Here is an 18,985-nt window from a genome sequence, read left to right as displayed (position 1 = left end):
TGACGTCAGACGTAAATCAGGTAAGAACGGTTAAAATACGCTAATAAATAAGAATAAACAGGTCTGAACATCTTTGAACCGCTTTTGAACTGCTTTGATCCGCTTTTTAGCTTAAAACAACAGACCTGTTCATTCTTTGTTCATACCCGTTTATTTCTGTTTTAAAGCGGTTGTTTCTTGTTTAAACCTGTTTAATTTTGTTTATTTAGCGTATTTTAACCGTTCTTACCTGATTTACGTCTGACGTCACTTCCTGCTCCTTGCTCCTGATGCAGAAACCCCCATCTCCCTCTACTTAGATTGAAATTTAAATTACAATTTTTTTAAGCCAAAATGTCAAAAGTTGCGATATGATCTGCCATTGTATTGTGAGTGTAATTTTCTAAATAAAATAAAAAAATAACGAGAGTGTTATTTAAAAATCTAAAGTTGTAGTAATTTCCGGTGAAACAGGAAGTGACTGAAAAGAATTGAATACGTTAATTAATCTTAATTTATCCTAATTTATGTTATATACTAACATATCAAATCTTGTTTTTTTATCAGAAAAAAATAAAAAGTTAGAGGTGAACCACTCTTGAGAAACACTCAGTATATTATTGATCGTGGCACTAGAAAATAATAACTTCTCTATAAATAAATAAAATCAAAGAGAAAATCAATCGCAGTTTACTATAAAATGCTTCAATAAACCACAAAATTACATTCCCATCAATATTGCAAATAGCAACTTCTAAAAATTCAAACTCGCAGATAGAAATCACGGTCCCAGTTGACAAAATCACAATCGCAGCAAAATCGCAAATCGCAGCAAAGTCGCAAATCGCAGCTATAGTAATACTGGTTGCCTAAATTGAATCTCCCAAATAGAAGGAATCGTATGAAAGCCAATCGCAGGTTGCGATTGCGATTTTAAAATCGCTGCGATTGAATCGCAGTTTGCGATTTCTTGCTCACCTCTACCAAACAACTAAGAAAAATATTCCGAAATTCCATTAACTTTGTTTATAATTCAGTGAACCAAAATTTAAATAAATTAGATTATTCTATTTGTTAATTACTTGTAACAACACTGTTCCAGTTTTCCATCTAATTCTAATTAAAAACTAATTTCGAATAATGTCTAAAGAAAACTTATCAAACTTCGGCAAAACAACCAAGATAATTTAATCATTAATATGGACGGCACAGCCAAAGTTATTCTGTAAACCTTGGCCCAGCGCAGCCATTCGATAACCATTGCTGACAAAGTTTATATGAAAAAAAACACAGGTAGATGCACCTTAAATGAATGTTTGAGCTTCTTATGAAAAGTAAAAAAAAGTTCTATACTAACATAAGCTTAAAAAATGTATCCTTAATTTTTTTGTATTTTTTATACAAGCTACTGAAATATAGTATTATATCTTAAAGCATAAGTTTCTAAATAATTATGAATACTTTTACTTACCCTATCTTCGTCTAGTTCGAAAAAGTAAATAACCTGAAAAATAAAGAGACCAACATTAGAAAATTGCGAATAAATATATTTTTACATATCCAGGCTTCTCTGTATTGCCGGAAATGACTACCACTTTTAATTTTTAAATGGCACCCTCGGTATATTTTTACTTTATTCGATAGAAAATGACACTCTGAATAAAATGACATATCATGTCTTGGAAAAACAAATTTGATCGTATAATGTTATTCGTGCCTTGTCCTGGTCGGTTAAAAAATGCCCAAATCGTATTTTTAATTATATCTTAATTTTTTTGAAATAGAACAAGATGGCTCACTAGCATATTTGGAAAAAGTATTTTTTTGCGAATAATTTGGTACCACACACTTGGTATTTTGAGTCAAATTGTCGTTATGAACCGCATGTTATAATTTCAAATAAACAATAGGCGAAAATGTCAAAAGTTAACATATGATATGTCAGTTTATTCAGTGTCATTTTCTATCGAATAATGTAAAAATATACCGAGGGTGTCATTTAAAAATCAAAAGTTCTAGTCATTTCCGGTGAAACAGGAAGTGACCAAAAACAATTGAATACGTCAATCAACCCTAATTTAAGTCATATACTAACATAACAAAAATCTTGTTTTTATCACAAAAAATAAAAAACGTTATAGAGGTGAGCCACTTTTGAGACACACCCAGTATATAGTTACGGTTAAGGTGCGATATCCGGTTAATATCGACATTACCCGGTTAATCTCGAGAATAACACAAAACAAAACAATGCATGTACTAACACAAAACAAAACAACCAAAAACAAAACCAAACCCAAACATTAACCTGTTAATGTCGACATTAACCGGACATCGGACTTTAACCGTAACATATACATTAAGAGGGTAAAGCCAATACTAAAAGAGCAACGGCAATATTTACTAATACCACTAATACCACTCAATCACCCAGCAAGAGTGATATAAAATCTAAAAACGAGAATCGATTTTCCATAGGTCCACAAATATTACAGATGTTTTTAGATATAATGTTAAATAACTATATTTAAACCATCAAATAACAATTAATACAGAGTATAAGCATGACGAAAATATATTAAACGATTTAATAAACATTAAAGAAATGTATAATGTATGATCTACTAATATAATCGTCACGTAGGTAACGTCGAGACACATAACTTTTCATTTTGGATATGGGAAGAAGAAACATTAAACACAAAAAGTTAAAATCCATCATCTTATATTCCCAAAAATCTCATAACTATGACAAAAGGTAAAATTAATTTAGACTAATTAAATAAAATTCTTGGTAAAAATATTTTTCTTCGGAAAAAAATTGCTTTGTCATTGAACCAATATAAAAAAATAAATTTGAACTTTTTTGAACTAAACCAACTCTCTCGCTGTGGTCGATGACCCGACCCTAAGAGCGAATCAAACCGTTTTCATTAACTAATGAGCCACGTTGGTTCCTGAAAGAGCGACATTATTTTGATTAACTGCCCATATTTAGACCAAGCCGTGCCATCACATGTAAGATCTCTATCAAAGAGGTCGCTGTTGCTCGTTTAATTTGTTTATTCGCTTGCATGTTATTATCTGATTAAAAAATAAATATTTAACGTCCTTGAACTATCTAGGAAAAGTAGGTAACTTCGATATTACTTTCGGTATAACGAATTAGTTCAAATCTTTAACAATGCCTCTTTATTTTTATAATATTCTCAAAATATTTAGCTTTATTTAATTTAGAGTAATCATTTGGGGGCAAACTGAAATAAAAGTAATTTCTTTTTGTACCAAGAATTAAGTACAATTAACTTTAAGAGCTCAAACGCACTGACGACCAGGTGACAGCGATCAGTATTTGATTTAATGTTGCTGGTCGCAGCTCCGACCAGTAATAACATTAAATCAAATGCTGATCGCTGCGACCTGGACGTCAGTGCGTTTGAGCTCTAAGAAATTTGCTTCCAGTACAGCGAAACTTCTCTATCTCGAACTTCCTTAATTCGAAACCTGCCAATTCTGCCAGTACTGATTCCGTCAATTAGTGTATTAAAAAAGATTAAATGGCGAATCAAAATTTAAAATGCATTATATTAATTATATTTGGATTCGCTTTTTATTTTCGAATTCTTTATAGATTCTTCCAAATTCCCTATCTAAACTTCAACTTAACTGTTATATAAATCCACAAATATACATAAGTGTTATCAATACAGTCAAACTATTAACAATAGATGTCGGCTAATAGCGAGTACAGTTGTAGATTCTTATACTATTCTGCTAAGGGCTGGCAAAGGTTAGTCTTGTGTCGAGATTTCCGTATGTAAGAAGGGTACAATGCGTTTATAATGCACTGAACAAAGAGAGGTCAGTAAACACGTTGCCAAACGTATGAAATAAACCGAGACTGTGCACATCGCTAAGAGACCTGGAAGGGGATATAGTAGATTTGTCGCAGTTGACCGGTCGACCCAATCAATACCCAATACCTCTGTCAGTACTTAAAGTTCTAGGGAAAGGTGTACGTCATGCGTACAGCTTCACGATTTAATTACGTCTCGTGATACTTAATTTGTTTATTTATTAACGAGTCATTGTAATTTTCCTAGAAACACTTGCATTTTTGGTAAAAAAAAGTGGAATTGGGTGGGTGTTCGATAGTGGTCGCGCTATTAGAAGTCTGAATTCAAAAATCTATTAGAAATAATAGATTGTAGTTTTTTCAAGAACTTTGTTAATATTTCTGCTGTATTTTCTTTGTAAATAGTATGTGAAAATCTTTATCAATAAAAAAAATACGATTGCTGAAGACTGCTATGCTCTAAAAGTAAATGGATGGATTGTTTACAATTTTTGAATGAAAAAAAAACCTTATCGATTTTTTCTTACGTAAACATATTGTAAAATATCCGATCTTGAAAATAAAAAAAAAAGTTTCAATATCTAAATTGGTTCTTGAGTTATGTCCTGTTCTTGAGTTATGTCCATGTGTTAAAACGTTGTTTTTAAATTATCGCGATTACTGACGTTTTTTCGTTATAAAAAAATGACACCCTAACGATATCCTTATAATTCCATTTCAGATGCTCAGAAACATGCCTAATGATTTTATCTAGTTATCTCTTGAAAAAAAAGTCTTTTAAAAATAAGCGGTTTGCGATCGTGATTTTACTTTACTTGATAGGGGAAGGCGTACCGGCAACGCCGCAACAGCACGTCGTCGCATTTCTCTCACTCGGACTTAATAAGATCCCTATGCGATTTACTTCCACACATGTAAATGCCGACCGAAAAGTAACAGTTGCCAGCACGGTATACCGATACTACATACAATAAGCAATAACAGGCCAAAGGTGCCAACCGATGGGACTACTCTAATTAGTATATATAGCGTTAATTACACCTGTGTTAGCTACGAAACATCTCAATGACATGGTGTAAGGACAAATTTGTTCTACATAAACAAAATAACATCTCTAATTTTATAAGAATTTGTATAATATAATATAGATACTACACAATTTTAAGAAAACATTATTTAGATTTTAACTTTTTAAAAGCAGACCAGAAGTAGAGAATTCTGTTTGTAACTAATTAATAAAATCTGTCCAACGAGTGAAGAAAAATGTCGACAGACGACATCCAAAAAATTACAAAGAATGACTGTCACTGTCGTGTATCGTGTCGCTGGATATACAGAGAGGAGCTTTCCACATTGTCTACCACTCTGAAGCAACACATAACATATACTCGTAGATGTCAATAATAAATTGAATTTATCAAAGACTTAAGTAATAGACAGATAATATAAATTTATTCATTCGTGATGATACAGTATTTAAGATATGGATTCTAATTGGATCTGTAACTGCAATCATAATTAATGTTTGCTTTAATTAAATACAGTAAACTAAGCTTATGGAAACAGTATGTCTAAGCAAATATTTGACAAGAATGATAGAAAGTTAATTAATATTAAATTTAAGATGCATTTAAGAAATCTATAATCAACAAGAAAATAACTGTGAAGGTCCAAACGCAGATCTAACTTTTGATAGGTAAATAAAAGGGATCACACACCGAATTATAACAAACTAAACAAATATTTGACGTCCTTGAGCTAAGAGGAAAAAGTAGGTAGATGTTACAGTATTTATTAATGTTTATTTTTAGATGCTCATAAAATATTTAACCCTGTATCATAAAATAAAATCATAATGTAATTTAAACGTAAACTTTGATACACAAAAACAGAAAGTAGTTGGGAAAATGTTGGTGATAGGGACTAAAAACCTAAAACGGGTAGAGAATAGGAAAACAAAATTATTGTATATAATACATACCGGGTGGTGCATCATCATTGGAAACATAGAAAATCCCATGCAAATTTAGAGAGTCGTAAATAGTTTTTAAAAGGTCAACGTATGCTGAATACACATGCCAAATTTGTACAATTTTGAGCAAGCCGATTTTAAGCAATTTAAGAAAAAACGGCATCTATTTTTAAATTTAAACTGAACAGGTACCAATGCAAAAGCAGACAAATGCCAACGTACTTTAAGTTGTCATCCTATAATTTTGTCAATTGTAATTGTCAAATTGCATTTTCTAAACGTTAGGTTTTTGCCTCATTCGAAGCAGTTTTAAATTACAAAAACGCATTTCGGGGACATTAATTGTAGGTACTATATCTGTGCTATAACGTAGTTATGTAGACAGCACAAAAAATTACATTTGACAATGATAAAATCATAGGTTGACTACTTATACCCTGCTGGCAAGCGAAACCTTGGGTCGGCGTTTTCAGCATACGCAGATCTTTAAAAAATGTATTAATGACTTAGCTGTAAAATTAATAGGGGGGCCAATATTTGGACAGTTCAAAATTTGCACGAAATTTCCTGTTTTCAATGACGACGCACCACCCGGTATAAAACTCTGATACCCTTAGAGAAACGAAGCCTTAAAATTTTTACTGCAATTACACAAAATTGAAAATATTTCAAAAACGGTAAGGTTTAAATGTGATAAACCTTAATCAAATTTACCTTTATTTTAATCGCAGAAACTAAAAATGTAATAATATACAGGGTGTTCTATTTAAAAAAATACAACTTTGATAGTTTTTATTTATTTGGGACACTCTGTATCTTGTAAAAAAAAATTAAATTGTAGCTCTAATAGACCTTCAACAAACCCAGAACTTACAATTTGCAAAAATCTAATCGTTTAGCTACAATACTCAGTGTCGTATGTGGTGAACAACCCTTTAGATACATATACCGTATGATCAAATAAAAACGGCGTCCAGTTGGCTTGGAAATGACGATCGATGGCATTTCCTATATAAATTTACATATAAAATGACAGCGATCTTCATTTCATAGCCATCGCTGACGCCGTTTTTATTCGATCATACGGTACAATTGAATTTGTTGTCTGAAATATAGCTTTGAAGTAAAAAAGTATATACAACAATTGTAATAGAAATATATAATTGTAATTAAAATTCATTTCTACGTAACAAAAATATTCTAGAATTTAACAGACACTTAAATATAATAGCAATAAAAGATCAAAAGTCCTGAATTAATTTTAGATACATTTCAATTGAAACAATAACTTATAATGAATCAACCATTGAACACGAACGAAAACGCGTTTTGAATATTCATTTTCGGTATACTGCTTAGACTTTCCTGTCTATTTAAATTCAAAGATGTATGAAAATATTTAATTATTTATTAAATAAATATTACACTAGTGATACAAATATTAGATTAGTAAACAATGAGACGGGTATTGTATATAATATTATGAATTTGTTCTACTGTACCCAAAAATTTCCAGTATCTAAGCGCTGTACCTTTAGTTAAACCACAGTTCAAAGAATATAAATTCAGTTGGTCCACTCTAAGGAATTCTATTGTTATTTTGACTTCAAAGGCGGCCCGTGACCCTTCGAGGTGATAAAAAATTTGTACGTTTACCGGGTGCAGCGGAAGTGCTATTTTATCAGTCAGAACGCTGGCCGTATACGAGGGATCAACTAAAAATACTAAGGAATTTTAATATAGCAAGTAGAAAAATAAAAATACAGTACTAGTTTTATTGATTAACAGTTTTAGGCGTCTTTAATAATTGATCAATATATATTTACTTTCTTCTTCTTATTATTTAATAACATATCTCATTGTTTACAAATATAAATACGATATGAATTGAAATGTAAAATAAAAAACGGATTTTAGTTAAGTACATTATCTTATAATACTAATTTATTCATGTTAATTTTACAACAAAATAATTTACGATGTATTTAAGTTGTATCCAACTACTTTTTATTACCTTTTAATAAAAAGGTAGATAATTCAAGTTAAATGCAAACAGCTAAAAAGCAAAACATGCTATAACTTAAAAAATATGCAAACATAATTTATTACAGTATTTACTACTAATTGAAGAGCACACGGGAAAAACAATGAAAGTACCAAAAAGCTACACCTTTTAGAACCTAAATAAACGGGAATATTGATAACGGCCACATAGAAACAGGCATTTAAAAATGGGAAAAACGATATAAACTCGGATATAAAAGTCCATGAGTAATTTCAATTAAAAAAAAAACGGTTTCCTGAACATTTATCATTTCTGGATACTCATCGTTTTCCCCATGTGCTCGTCAATTGTTATATTTACTGTTACATAAAATTTAGTAAAAACTCTAAAAAACTTGTCAATAGCAGAAGAAGTTGTATGCACGTATTTTTATTACCTGACGATAAAATTTGGACTTTCCAGGTAGGTAGTTAAATACAAACATCTAAAAAGTAAAACATGCTATTTAAAAAAATGCAAATAACTTAAATAATAATTTAATATGCACTTTGCAAACCGGTTAATACTGCAAAATCCAAAACATAATAGTAAAGTATCTACTACTACTCTAAAATATCTACTAAAATAATAAACTAATTGTTATAAATATTTTGTGCTTATTTCGAGTAAAATCTTTTCTTAATTTATATGTATATTTTTAAAACCATTCTTTCATAGTTAGGTTTCCATAATTATAATATACTTAATATGTCTAATACTTTAATTATTATATACTTAATATCCTATACTATATAAACACATACCTTCCTTCATCTTTTGGGCACCTAAAGAACGATATATTGTCTGTCATTCTACTTTCACAACCATCCACTGCACAAATATTTCTAGTAGACATTTTATTCACAATTCGAACAAAACAACTAAAACACTATTTTTGGTTCACCCTATGCGTCGGACCGAAAACAAAACTAAAATAAACTTGGAACGCTGTGTACACGTCGAGCAACGGATGTAGACTGACCCAAGTCTACAAGACAGGCGGGGAGCGGCGGGAAGAATTTTGATACGGGCGAAGAGTGGGTCAACTGATATATTTATATTCTTTAAACTGTGGTTAAACCTCCAATTAACTATTATCATGTGCATTTCTTTAAATACAATAAATCTAGTAAGAATGCAGATTCAGAAGTTTATACTAAAATATGTGGATTGAACTTAGCGGTTGCCTAAATTTGCATCATGATCTCAGAGCAAAACTCTATAGTTATTCGTTAACATAGATTTCATAACATTGATATAGTTATGTTTGCCAAAGACGATTATATGCGAATTGTAACCTGAATTTTAACATGTATAAAGTATTGTTTTTTATTACGCTTATCTTTTAGTAGAATCAAATGAGAAACTTCTAGTGAAGAGATAAACAATGTATAATCATAATAAAAGTTATCAAATAATTAGTTAAAAAATTATTAGATGTTAAGAATTATTTTAGAATGGAGGAGAATTATTTTTATGTATTTTTTTTTCATTTTCAAATATATTTTGTCTTGGGAAACAATAGACTTAGCGAAATTAATTGCATTAAGGATCGAAATAACCATTTTATGGGGAAGTTATTACATTTTTAGATGGAAAGTCGTTATTTTAGTTCAAGTTGAAAGTTTACGATCTCTTACTTTGTATTTAATTTGCTATTGATTGTAATTGCAGTATAGTACCCTTACATTTACCCTTTGCATCAGATATTTTGTTTCTACTGGTGGATTCATTTCGATATGATTGGTGTTCGGAATTTACGTTTATTATTTAGTCGTTACATTAGAAGAGAGATACAGTAAAAAATATATAAGAAGACGAATTCTATATTGCCATTATATTGAAATAATATATTAATATATTACAAAATATCCTAACTGGCAAAGGATCACGACAGAGAGACGTGATATCCCCAAAGCTGTTTACAGCAACATTAGAAGAAATCTTCCGTTAACTGGACTGGACTGGCAAAGGATTAAAAACAGATGGAGAATATCTAAACCATCTAAGATTCGCTGATGGCATAGTCCTAATTGCTCTCCTGAAGAATTACAACCACAAATTAACGAACTAAATACAGCCAGTAATAAAATGGGTCTCGAAATGAATTTAGCAAAAACTAAAGTAATGTACAACGAACTAGTAGCAAACTAGTAGCAAAAATAGACCATATTAGTGGAAAAAACTTAATTTGCAAAATTATTTTGTATAAGAATCTACATAAATTATATAAAATACTAATGTGTTATCTGTGTCGTCTCTACTGAAGTAACGACTTGCTCTAGAAAGTTGCTTTTTTTACTAAAAGATAGCTAATTGGCTCTTCTAAAAACTGTCGTCGCCGGATTTTTTGTTTTTCATTTAATTAAAAAAAATAAAAAGTATTTTTTGCCGACCATACCAACAGGCCATTACGATCGGGAAAAAAAAAGTTTTTTTAATTTCACTCAAAATGAGTTATTTGGGTCATAAATGACCTAAATACAAAATATTTTCATGGTGTCTGTCTGTCTGTCTGTAACCCGATAACTCAAAAACCGCTAAACCGATTTTAACCAAATTTGGCACAAAAATACTGTGCCACCCGAGAATCTGGCCATTAGTTTTTGGTGGGGATGGGGGGTTGGGATGGAGGTGTTGGTAAGGGGGTATGGGAGAGGGTTAAAAATTTAAAAAAATCGTAACTCCAAAATTACAGTAGCTAGCGAAACGCGGTTTACAATTTAAGATTAGGAATAATATTTGCAACAAAATTTGTAATAACATCAAAATCAGTCAAAGTCGCAGTTTTTGAGATAAAAAAAATTGGAAAAATTCCTTTACTTTGAAACTTAAAGAACTGCCTACCAACTTTTTATTAACATATTTTAGTATGGGCGGCTATACGTGCGTCCCGGCGCCAATTTTTTTTCCTGATGTCGCGTCGTGGCGGATGCGCCAGGCTTCAACAAGTAATAAATACGGCAGTATATGAAACACAATTTATTGAATTATTATGTATTAAGTAAGAACGTTCTTGCAATGCGACATACTCATGGGAATGGAAACAGTATTATATATCACAGTAAATCGCATATTTTTTACTATTCCGCTAACAAAAAAAGCAAAGAACAAATACCTTTGATGTTTTCCTTTTCCTCCCACATTCTCCTGTCGATCCCTAAGGCCGTTTACAATGCACGAACGTAGAGATGACCTAGAGGCCATCTGGCGGATCGTTCGTGCTCAAACAGTAGCAGCGATCAAACGTGATTTCTCTTCTGGACCGAAACATTCTATTTTCGAACGCAGCACTGTATTTAGGAATAATCGTAACTGTCGAACGGTGATGGAATAATTACACTTACCTTCGTATAGGTTCATTAAATAGACAGACAGAATTTTTTATAAGCCACTAAGAATACTAATTTTATGTTTGTGGTAAATAATTTACTATACGGTCCAGCTAAGTTGAGCAACAATTTCTCAATAGTATTTTTTTATTATATCAAATATACCTAGATGCATCTAAAAAGGATATCGATGTTTACAACCTAACCAACGAACTGTATTCCGGAAATAGGCAGCATATTCTGCAGATAAAAATAAGTAAAAAAGTTCGTATAAATGTATGTCCTAAGATGCTTAGTTTCGGAGATACAGGGTGTAGAAGTTTCATTTTTATTTCGATTTTTTTCCACATAATTTTTGAAGTAACTGTAATATTGTGTCTTGAATGTCTGGTGATGAAAATTTGTGTCTGGGAGTTTTTTGACTAATAAATTTGATTTTGATGTCTTGATTGTTGAATATAACTTCTACTTGTAGAAGGCACCATCTATTCTCTAACTGTTTTGAAGAGTAATAACGTTTCGTCCGGATCTGTATAAAACTACTGAGTGAAAAAATATGCATTTCCGTGACTTATGTATAAAATGTCTCTTAGTAAATCGCTACGAGCAACCGTTCTCAAGATATTTAGAATGGGTATAATCAATACATGTCATTATTGACAAAAGATAAACACGTTGAGTAGGTAGTTATATCACTGAAATAAAATAAATTTGGAAAATTTTATTTCTTCAAATTAATCATAAATTTTTCTGGCAAAAAATGAAGATAAAACAGTTTCTCTTGAACTTTTAGCACAAAAACATTTCAAATTTATGATTTGAGTTTAATAACTATTTAGTCAACATGTTTAATTTATGTCAATGATGATAGGTATTGATAAGTTTAATTCCAAATAGAGAACCATCAATCAGATCCACAATCGAGAACCATTACTCGTAGCAATTTGTACCAAGAGACCTTTTTTACGTAAAAAAAGTCGTAAATGTATATTTTTTACTCAGTAATTTTATACAGATACTGACGAAAAACGATTACCTACTCTTTAAACCAGTTAAAAAATAGTTTGCGCTCTCTACAAGTAGGAGTTATATTGACATCAAAATCAAATTTCTCATGTCAAAAAAACTAACAGACACCAATTTTCATCCAAATATTGACGTTACTTCATAAATTATTTGGAAAAAAATCGAAATAAATATGAAACTTCTACACCCTGTATCTCCGAAACTAAGCATTTTACGATATACATTTATACCATAGACTTAAAATAAAATATAGACTACACTATTTACATCTCAATGCGGACAAACAACCTTTTTTGTACACATGTTTACTTCTGGGTACAGTCGACTGAGCCTTCCTCATCCAGCCTATGTTGTCACGTCTTTAATATTATCAATATTTTTTTTCTTGTTATACACATATATTGAGATATTAATACTACAGTTTAATAAAGTAGGTTTTAATATTCCATAGATGTATTAAATAGTCCTTATACTACTAAATTATAAGTTGGATACTGTTTAATAAGGATAAGTTCTTTACAATATGACAACACCGATTAGAGGCGAGGGAGCCTATTCATTCATTTATTACCTTGTAGTACGTGTCGCACTTGTGCGGTAAAGCTTTGTTGCCGCTATCTCCCCGGCTGTATTAACGCATTTTCTTAGCTTGTAGTCCTTAAGTGTTTATTTTATTGACTTTTTCTGTTCAAGAACTATAAAATACGGTTCGGCAGTGCCAAATTTACAAGAAATTTGACTTAAATAATCCATTTAAGTCTTGAAACGACTTTCGACCGGTAGGCAACTCTCAATTTACCCATTAGGAGTCAGTGACGTTGTTGTAGAAAGGCGATTATTTAGATAATATTTTAGTAAAATGTAAAATCTGAATTTTTTCTCTTACATTATTTACTTACTTACATTGTAACAAAATCATAATTATAACCCTGTTAATAATTAATAATGTTTTTATTAAAAATATATTCCGGTTTATTCTAAAATTATCTTCAGAATCTAAAATAACATACAAGAATTTTAAAATGATATTACATTATGAAACAATATTTTTTAATATACCGGGTCGTCTCAAAAGTGGCTCACCCCCTATAATTTTTTTATTTTTTCAGATAAAAAACAGATTTGTATGTTAGTAGGTATATGACATAAATTAGAATTTATTGACGTATTCAATTGTTTTTGGTATCTTCCTGTTTCACCGAAATGATTATATCTTTTGATTTTTAAAGGCACCCTCGGTATATTGCTACTCTATTCGATAAAAAATGACATTCTGAATAGAATGACATATCATATGTCAACTTTTAAATTTCAATCCAGGGTACCATGGTGTTGTTAAAAACACTAAGTTTTAATCAAGGAGCCTTGGAAAAATAGTTTTGATCGTCTAATGGGTTTCATTGTCTTGTCTAGGCCGGTTAAAAGATGTACAAATCGTATTTTTAATCATACATACGTCAATTTTTCAAATGGAACAAAGGGTGACTCATTAGCATATTTGGAAAAAGCATTTTTTATGAATATATTGATACCACATACTTGGTATTTCGAGAGTCAAATTGTCGTTATGAACCGCGTGTTACAATTACAATTAAACCATATGCGAAAATGTCAAAAGTTAACATATGATATGTCATTCTATTCAGAGTGTCATTTTCTATCGAATAAAGTAGAAATATACCGAGGGTGCCGTTTAAAAATTAAAAGTTATAGTCATTTCCGGTGAAACAGGAAGTGACCAAAAACAATTGAATGCGTCAATCAATCCTAATTTATGTCATATACTAACATCCTAAATCTTGTATTTTTATTTGAAAATATAAAAAAATTATGGGGGATGAGCCACTTTTGGGACACACCCGGTATAATAAAGACAGTATCGAGTTGAATAAATGTAATTTTCATTTTATCCACTTCCTATCACCATTTTATCCACTTCCTGCTTTAATGGAACAAATTTATGTTATCTCTAATTTACATAATAAGACATCACTTAACCAGAAAAAAAATTACAACAATCATTTTTTTTTCTCTCGCTGTCGGCGATTCTATTATATCTGTGGAATAGATCCTGTTTTGATTAATATTAGGGGTTGTAAATGTTTGACTAAAATTAATAATTTATTATTAATTTCAAAAATTACCTAATTTCGATTATAAAATTTCTTCTATAACGTGTATTTTATTATTTTTATCCTTTTCTAAGGGCTCTAAGACGTTTTTTTCTAAACTTTTATTTAAAAAACCTGTCCTAAATCTTAATAAAATATAAAAAAGTTTAAATACGATATATTTTTAATTTAATTATAGCTTCATTAAAATAAAAAATTTACCCGGCTATGATACGGAGAGTTCAGGTGTAGTTGAGAAACGAAAGACAGTGTTGTGTTTTTCGGCAGAGTCGTCAGGGAACGACCGTTACGACAGAGACAACCTATCTATCGCTCGTGTCGCACTCGTTATAACCTAAAACAATAACACAACAACATCACAACAATAACAAGACATTGTCTGACCGCATGTTCCAGCTATTTATGAATGAGATGCTCAGTCTATATTTTATTTTAAGTCTATGATTTATACGAACTTTTTTACTTATTTTTATCTGCAGAATATGCTGCCAAAATTTCCGGAATACAGCTCGGACCACCCTGTGTAATACGAAACATAAAATATCAATTATTCTAGCATCTCTTAATCGAAGGCAAAATCGAAGGTCAGAGTTTACACCCGTAAAAAAAATTGGTGTAGTCAGTCACCCGTGAGATTGCCCAGTGAAAATGAAACAAAAAATATCTAGTTATTGAAATACGTGGCATAATTACGGTCTCATCCATGGCTCCATAACAACTAAGACTATCATCAAGATAGAGTTGCCAAACGTTCTCTATTCTCTATTCCAGAAGACAGTCTTTTTGATCGTACTTTCTCTCACGCATTAAAAGGTCCTCTTTTTTACATTCCACACTCACAATCTAAAAAATATTCGCCTATCGCCACAATGCTTAATAAAATTGTTAATCTAGCAACAATATAAGGGGTGGCTGCAATAACCAGGCAGCTCCATTTTAATAAAATTGTGGGAAATCGAAAAAGAGCTGCTCAGTTCTTGCCGCAAATCCAGTGCAAGGCAGCTACAACCAATGTCGCCATTTATGTACTGTAATATTGAGAGAACTGATTGTTGCAGAAAACGATCGGCCAATTTTTTTAAAGGGCAATTTATTAAAAATATTATTTTTGAAAAAAAAGTGGAGCTGCCTGGTTATTGCAGCTACCCCTTCAATTGTCTTTTACTACTCCCACTTGTTCGCACAGAAAATATTTATTTATGTACAAGAAATATTATTTGTGAAAGCGATAAACATGTTCAGATTTTTTACGTTTACTTACTGTTAGCTGAGTCTACTAACAGGAGGGTATTGAATAGGCATCTAAAGCTAATAGGATTGATGGACGAAGCCTAGTGCAAGTTCTGACAATCTAAAAAAGAAACGACAGAATACATTTTGTGTCGGTGCGACAGCCTGGCAAATGTGCGGTTCTATGTACTAGGCAATGATAGGCCGTTGACACGCAGAGCTATTATGGAGGGTTTAGTCTCCAAGTTGCTAGACTTTTTGAAAAGGATACACTCAATAGATCTGACAAAATCGCAATCGATCAGGCCTAGAAATCTAATCTACCGTTATAGTTAAGACCATCCACCGCAAAAAGTTTTGAGTAAATTCTTGACATCAGTTCGGCGAGGTTTCAAAAAACGTTTCGCCTACTCCAGTTCTTTACCCTCTCGTCCTCTATTTTTTATTTTGAAAATTGGCAACCCTAGGTTAAGGTTGCCATGCTGCCTGTCTAGAATGTCACTTGTTAAAAAAATACTAAGGCTGTATTCCGTTGCAAAACTAGGCGAACCAGACCGATAAACTACGGTAAAGAGAGATTCCTGAAAAACATCGGTTTGATACGGAACGGTTTGGTAAAATACCGGACACGTCAAAAAATGTTGACGGTTTCTAAATTTCAATACCCCTATTATAAAATTCATATTTTATGCATTTTTAATCTACCTATTCTCTGCTTTTACGTTTGCTCCTTTTTTTCAATGGAGTGTAATATTGAAAAGTACTTTATTAATAAACTGATAAACTCGTTAGACAGCTCAAGTGAAGATTTGTAGGTCCAATATTAAAACAGATCAATTTATATTTTTATAGCGTACAAAACATTTACGATTACTTGTTGTCTTGTTTTTCATGTTTTCTTTAAATGTTCCTGACTTTAAGAAACAATGGCTGCATGATAAGTTTAAATGGTCCTAAAAAGTAATTCTATTTAGTTAATGAAATTTATTTACCGTTACTGCCTACCTCCATTGCTTTTGGATATAAATACAAAATATTATTACAAATTTTAGAAATTAAATGAGAATTACACTCGAACTACCAGTATTTGCTTGATTTCTGTCTCATAAATGACACTGATTGACAAACAAAACCAGAAAAACCAGCCTTCTGGCGCTAGTTTGGTGACAATTATGATAGATATTTTTCAGGAACCGTGTTCAGTAATAAGAAAACTTTCAGGAAATCTTGGAGAGTGAGAGAGAGATAAGATATTAAAGAAAAATATACACTAAAATAAGATAAACTGATTTAAGATATATCGGCTAACAATGAATAGGCCTGCCTCGATCCTCTGTGCAGCTGAACAAATCGAACAGAAAAAGGACCGGATGATGCATAACGCGAATAACAGTTTGCCGAAGCCGGTTAAATGGAATTTCTGGCGACGCGACATATTCCGATGGGGTTTTGGAGGCCGCCATCTGGCCGGACGAGAAATTTGCTTACATTTCCTCGTGGGAAACGCCTAACAGGCCGTTGCCAATAGGAAAAGTTTTCGGTTTCACGTAAATGGATTATTCGGATTGGCTGTGGTGCTGATGTCAACGAAAAGAAAATACTAAAAAATGTTCGAGGGTCAATCCTAATCAAATATAAACAAATGTATCGCTCCAAGCATCTGTAAATATTATGCCGGGTCCAGACCAAGGCGACAGAAAGTGAACACGATTTTGAGACAAAAACAAGACAAAAATGAGAAATTCAGACAAGACAAATTTGAGACAAAGTGTTTATACCGCGAGGACAAAAATACAACAAAGTTCAGTATATGCGAATCAATTTTATTAATCATGTGGCCTTTCTGCCAGGAAGAAGTTAAAGATATATTACTAGCAGCCAGTAGTGTTGTCTTTGACTCGCCATCCCATGTTGCAAAAAGAAACAATAATAATGTTTTTGTTTTTATTTCTCTTGTATACTATATATCTATTAATATTTCTTATTTTCTCCTTAACATCATCAACCGAGTTAATGCTGAACAAATCTCCTCTAATGCACTAGCTTTCTTGTAACAATTTTTGTAATCCTTTCCGGTTTTATCCTCTCATAATAATAAATGCGCTCTATAAAGCACTATTAGTTTGCATTTCATTTATAAAGATGGGGCACTCCACCATATACTGTCATATATTAGCCAGTACCAGCCCTCCATAGTACTAAATTTGTGTGATTCCATTAGTTTCTTACTTTTGGCAATGCACGACATCCACATTGCACCGACAATTTGTCATAAAATACACGACAAAACAAACTCTCTGAACTTTACCGACTCGAGACGGGAAATTCAAAAGTCTCCGAATTTGGAAACAAAAGAAAAATGAGACAAAAATGTCGCAGAAATGTATTGGATTTGTCGCTACTTTGTCGTAAAACATGAAAGTTTCTGTCTTGTCGCTGTTTTGTCTGCTTGGTCTGGACCCGGCTTTAGAAACGTCTTTGGTAACGTGGGGTTATCGCTTCTTTGCTTTTTAATTCAGCTAAGTTCCAATAAGCTGAATTTAACTTCTAAACAAATGACACAAAAAAAGGCCCACCATCGCATTCTATTTTAACTTTGAAAATTAATGGTGTTAATGATTTTGTATCAAAACCCAGGTTTGAAACGTTCAGTAAAATTATGTTGGGACATGACATATCATTTTCAGAGATAATCACCTATATCAAAAGGTTGGATATTGAGGTTGAAATTTAATTTAATTTGTGTGTAACTGAAACACAATAATGTCTCCTTCAACGTGAGACCCACTCCACTTACTTAAAATACAATAAAATAAAATCTGCGTTAATTTTGGAAGAAAAGGTGTGGAAAGCAGAAGAACGAAATCCGATTATTTCAAATCGGAGTAGAATAACTGTATATTTTAGTACTTAAATAAATAACTGTCAGTTTATCATTGAAGGGAGTTTGATTGAAGGAATGAAAGGGATTCCAGAAATAATAATACGGTTCTATTTTAATAAGACCCTCCCTAGTTGTAACTAATGCTGGCTTAAAATAACCTATTATTAATACTGAGTCACGGGTTACACCTAAAAATGTATACTTATAGCAAGTTATCTAAGAAAATAAAAATACAGTTTTGTTTTATAGGTAAGTTTTAGAAATTTTAATTCTAAATGCATATCTACTAAAAATAGATACCTATTAGCAGTAAAAATTAATAAAAAAATTTAGTTATCTATTAGTTGCTAATAAAATTACTGGTCATAAAATAAAAATAGATATTGAATCGTACTGATCAGCAGGAAAAAGGGACATCTTAAAATTTTCGAGTCTTCAGTTCAATATACAGTACGTCTCCGGACAAAAGGAAACGCTTTTTTATTGATAAGTTTTTGAGAAAAATGCATTCTTCATAAAACATTTTAAAT

At 31.6% G+C, this 18,985-nt stretch overlaps 1 protein-coding gene across 1 annotated transcript in view; it reads right to left on the bottom strand.

The window, feature by feature from the left end:
* Positions 1 to 15,693, bottom strand: part of LOC115879411 (protein tweety) — a 79,659-nt gene extending 63,966 nt beyond the window's left edge. Inside the window, exons 1-2 of the mRNA XM_030896234.1 lie at positions 15,603 to 15,693; positions 1,451 to 1,483 (exon numbers count right to left, since the gene is read on the bottom strand). The gene's annotated coding sequence lies outside the window, so the exon portion shown is untranslated. The remainder of the gene's footprint in view (positions 1 to 1,450; positions 1,484 to 15,602) is intronic.
* Positions 15,694 to 18,985: the final 3,292 nt, after the last annotated feature.

The sequence above is a fragment of the Sitophilus oryzae genome, unplaced genomic scaffold (assembly GCF_002938485.1).
Source record: "Sitophilus oryzae breed Bouriz unplaced genomic scaffold, Soryzae_2.0 scaffold_1576_pilon_pilon, whole genome shotgun sequence".
Lineage (NCBI taxonomy): Eukaryota > Metazoa > Arthropoda > Insecta > Coleoptera > Curculionidae > Sitophilus > Sitophilus oryzae.
Note: the sequence above shows the minus strand (reverse complement) of the source record. Positions and strands in the feature narration are given on the sequence as shown.